General features: G+C 40.9%; 1 protein-coding gene across 1 annotated transcript in view; it reads left to right on the forward strand.

The window, feature by feature from the left end:
• LOC109084104 (1-phosphatidylinositol 4,5-bisphosphate phosphodiesterase beta-4-like) overlaps positions 1-5,000 on the forward strand; it is a 42,479-nt gene that overhangs the window by 2,310 nt on the left and 35,169 nt on the right. Inside the window, exon 2 of the mRNA XM_042778196.1 lies at positions 3,778-3,837. The gene's annotated coding sequence lies outside the window, so the exon portion shown is untranslated. The remainder of the gene's footprint in view (positions 1-3,777; positions 3,838-5,000) is intronic.

A 5,000-nucleotide genomic window follows, 5' to 3' on the forward strand; every position in this document is an offset into this window, starting at 1 on the left:
TGTGATAATCTCCATTCTCATACTAGGACTGGGTTGAAAATGTTGATTTTAATTGATTGTCATTTTGATGAGCAGATATTGATACTTCAATCCCAACCTCAGTCTTTGAATCTGTGCTGTTTTCAGACGCGTGAACAGAACATGATCACAATAATCGCTGTGCTTTGTTAGTTATGAAACAAATTCTCAGCTTTTAAATTCTGTCTGTTTTATCACAAGATACAGTCCCTGAATGTGGTTTTGCTGCTCTTTAATATGTGCTGACACTAGTATTAATTTTGTCAGACATTTTTAGTCTAGTCTTAGTTCTGTGGCAGATGTATTATTATTTTTTTTAGTTATGATCATATTTTGTCAAGTTTGTCCTGTTTGTGTTTAGTGAAGTTTTAGTCGAATAAATGTCTTAGTGTTTTAGTCAGTGGAGACTTTCCATCACATTTTCGTCATGCTGTATCATAGTTAAACTGATAAAAATTATGTTTACTTAAAATTATAATCTATAAGATTGTTGTCGTTTGAGAAATGTATTTTTCCATTTCAGGTACTGCACTTTCACCAGTGAGCACAAATCAACAGAACGTGTACTGATTTATTACGGGCTGTTTAATATATCAATTAATATCAAAGACTTAGATGAAAACTGGTAAAAACAAACAATTTGGACATGGTTGCCAGATTGCAAAAAATAAACAAAACACCGGGCAGAAAATGTATGATTTTAACAGAGAAGCTCTGATTTGTGGATTTGAGCTCTTGATATCTGGCGCGTACAGCAGTCCAATAATATTTTGTCTCCTCTTTTTCAACGAAAAAATTAAAATACATTTTGTTATAGTTTTTGTTTTATTAAATACATTTTAGTCTCGTCTTTAACCGTCAGCGATATTGCATGTTGATAAAGTCGCAGTTATCGTTTATTGAACTTATTGTTGTCTCGTCTTACTCATGTGAAAAAAAAAATTCCGTCATCGCTTTGGTTAATGAAATGAACACTAATATCTAAATGTTTCTATTTCAACAACCAATTGGAGTAGAAGCAATTATATGTTTAAAAGGTTGATATAACTGCCTTGTGTGCAGTTTAAATGTTTGAACTGAGCGAGTTCGCTGTACAGTTCAGCACTTTAACTGAGAGTTAGTTTAGAGATTTAATTTTCCTGAAATGTTTCTAAAGGAATGGATGTTGAGTTGAATCGAGCGCTTGAGAATCGGACTCAGATCTGTGTTTTGTCTGGATCTTGAGTGTGTTTCAGTCGCACGGCGTGACACTTTAACTATTAATGACTGGACAGAGTGAATTTGTGCATCCTGAAGCGATTATTGCGGCGGAAGGAGAGATTACTGCCCCCCCGCCGGCCCGAGATCTCCCATCATGCCGTGCTCCTGCGAGCGTCTCTGTAGAACAGTCAGCAGAAGCATCAGGGTTCCTGGACGACGAGCTTCGGCTAAAAATAGTGTCGAACAGAGTGAAGCCGGAGCTATTACTGCTCTTTCTAATTGCAGCCCCCCGTGAAACAGGTTCAGTCACGGCTCTGCTGGGAGCCGCGCGTGCGCACGCAATCTGCACGTCCAATTAAACTGTCGACCTTCGTGTTAGAGCTCAGAACGTGACTCCTGAAGGCGCCGGAGACGCGCACGAGCCTGTGACCCCACGCGCGTCCCGCGGGGCTTGTGAAGTCACTAGTATGTAATCATCTGTTCCATGGGTCACGTGACTGCGTCAGGAATGAAGGGTCAATCAACTTTATTTCTATAACGCTTTGTACAGTACAGGTTTCAAAGCAGCTTTACAGCTATACACAAGAAAATAGTAATTCAGTGATGCAAACAAAGAAAGAAGCTAAAACAATTCACAGTTCATATCCCAGCAGCTACGAGAAGCACTGCATTATGGGAAGATCAGCTGCGTTAGTCTCGGGATCAGACAGTTAAGCCAATTATATTTCAATTATGTTTCAGAGCAGCTCCACCGAAAATCATGTTGTTAATGTGTATCAGTATGTTGATGTATCAGATTAGAGCTGGACGAGATCAGTGACAGTATGAACGCTGCAGCAGACTGAACATCAGGAGGCAGCTCAGCACACTGTGTGGTTTAGCTGATGTTTCTGGAGGACCGAGCTTCAGACTCAGACTCCTCAGAATGACAGATGCATCAGTGCTGAAATACTGAACACACGACCTTTGACCTCAGCAGCTACATCAAGTGCTTCTCCTCCCCGTTAGAAGTGGATCGCCATCTAAACTACAGACATTATTTGTCAGATTGTGAGCAGTGCTGTTTCCCATGATGCCGTGTGATTGTAATGGTTCAGATTGTTCTCGGGCAGTGGCTCATGCTGAAGATCGTGCTGTGGTTCCTTCAGGAGCTCAGTGAAGCTCTCAGTCTCTGCTGGTTCCTGAAGACGCTGTCGTGGATCTCGCTGATGTTCGGCGCTTGCAGGTGTGTGTTTCTGAACGGATTGACGTTCCCCTGCCGCCGTGGGATTATCGGCTGCTTTAATCAAGAGAATATTTGTCGCCTCGTCTGATGTTACCTGAAATAATGCCGCTTAAATTCTAAAAATAAACAGCACTCATTAGTGGATTTGCCAGACTGAACAAACAGAACAGAGGGCTTTATCAGGAGATCTAACCGGATCATTTGTGTTTTATAACGCTTTATTTTAATCTTCCACAGATTGATAATCCGGAGGAGATTGGCTTCCGCTTCAGAACATCTCACACTTTAACCAGTCGTACATTAAATATATTTTTATATGAGTTTTATGTTGAGAGTTCATGAAGTTAGCCATAGTTTAGTTTCACCTTTTTATGATAATGAGCTCTGTTATAATTGGTGTATTTCACACGGTGTGGGCGGGTCATACGTTAATGGGATCTGTTATGATTGGTGTATTTCACACGGTGTGGGCGGGTCATATGTTAATGGGATCTGTTATGACTGGTGTATTTCACACGGTGTGGGCGGGTCATATGTTAATGAGCTCTGTTATGATTGGTGTATTTCACACGGTGTGGGCGGGTCATACGTTAATGAGCTCTGTTATGATTGGTGTATTTCACACGGTGTGGGCGGGTCATACGTTAATGAGCTCTGTTATGATTGGTGTATTTCACACGGTGTGGGCGGGCCATACGTTAATGAGCTCTGTTATGATTGGTGTATTTCACACGGTGTGGGCGGGTCATACGTTAATGAGCTCCGTTATGATTGGTGTATTTCACACGGTGTGTGCGGGTCATATATTAATGAGCTCCGTTATGATTGGTGTATTTCACACGGTGTGGGCGGGTCATATGTTAATGATGGAGGAACCATCTGACTGATCTCCGTCATTTATCTAATTATTTCTTATAATTTACACTAAGCTATTTTGTTTAAAATGCACATCTTCATTTCTGACTGGTTTATTTTCTCATAACTGTATTGTTTTATTAATGACACTAAATGACGTGAGCCAAGTAAAAACAAACACCGAATGAACGTTGAACTGAACTGATGATTGCTTCATATTTGATGAAGTTTGCACCACTGATTGTGTAGTTTCCTGATTGTTTCTGTGGAAGTGTGTTGTAGATCTCTATTGTATGAAGAGCTATATAAACACGTGTGACTCGACTAACTAGATGCAGCTCTGAATGAAGCAGGTGTTTGGTCATGTGACCGCCGCGCAGCACACCTGCTCTCTCTCTCTGCACTGTTTTAACAGCGGCTGTCAGAGAGCCTCGTCACATGTTCCTCACAGCGCTTGCTTGTGTCTTCCTGTTTTCCAGAAAGTGACTGCTGTCCTCAGCCCATCTGTTTGCCTGCTCTTCACCTTCAGCCTCGGCCCGGTAAGACTATATTAACTCAATTAAACGAGATGGTAATGAGCGGCGTCGGGCCATCAGACGTGAGGCATTAGTGTGTTATGTGCTTTATCAGCATGTCTGTCTTCTGTCAGGATCTGTAGCCAATCAGACGGCAGCGCTGCTTGCTTCTGTTCATTAAAGCCACAGTTCACCCTGAAATCAGCATCGTTTACTCTCACCCGTGTCCTGCAGACCTGCGTGACTGATTTCCTCTCTGGAGCTCAAAAGAAGATATTGCTGGGAAAAAACTTTCATCATGTGGACCAAAAGCCTTTTGTGTTTGACTGAAATAAGTCATACAGGTTTGATTGACGTGATTGAGAGTAAATGATGACAGAATGATGATTTTTAAGAAAATTGCCCCTCGTGTGCATGAATCGAGTGTCCACTATGTGCTCACCCTTCCATCTCCAGTGTGATCAGTGAACCGGAACCGTGTTATTTGATCAGACTGATAAAGGTTTTCTGACAAAATTATACTGAAGATATTAAATAGCCAGGAAGACGCCATGAAGAGTCATGTGATGCAGTGAGGTCATGTGACTGTGTGGGGGGTTTCTGCGTGTCCTTAAAGTCTTACATTTGGTTTGATCAAATTTAAGGCCATAAAAAGTCTGACACGATAAGTGATTATTATTAAACCTCGAAAGGCAATGATGGAGTGAATCAGATGGAAACAGAACTGCACTTCCTCACAGAATGCTCCAAACACACGGACAGTGTTGTGAGATCAAATAAAGAAAAACCATCAAACATATAAAACAACCAAACACAACAAGAAACTGTGGTATCTGTGAGGAGAACACAAGAACTGCTGTGTGCTGCTCAATATGTGTCTGTCTGTCACCAGAGAAGAGAAACACTCACCTGCCCTGATCTGATGTGTCCAGCACATGCCATATTACTCTATTATATTACTCAGACTGTAAATCTAATACGTTATCTTATTTTATTTCTAACTTATACACTTACATACACTAATTCATTTTGCACTACATGCTTAATACTTTTTATATATTTTTATTATTACTATTATTCTTTTTCTTTCTGTTAATACACATGTGCATTATTTGTAAGCAGCGTTACAGGATGCCGAAGTTAGAGCCGTTAATGATGCACCTGTGATGAACTGACTATGTTTGCGT

The sequence above is a fragment of the Cyprinus carpio genome, chromosome A20 (assembly GCF_018340385.1).
Source record: "Cyprinus carpio isolate SPL01 chromosome A20, ASM1834038v1, whole genome shotgun sequence".
Lineage (NCBI taxonomy): Eukaryota > Metazoa > Chordata > Actinopteri > Cypriniformes > Cyprinidae > Cyprinus > Cyprinus carpio.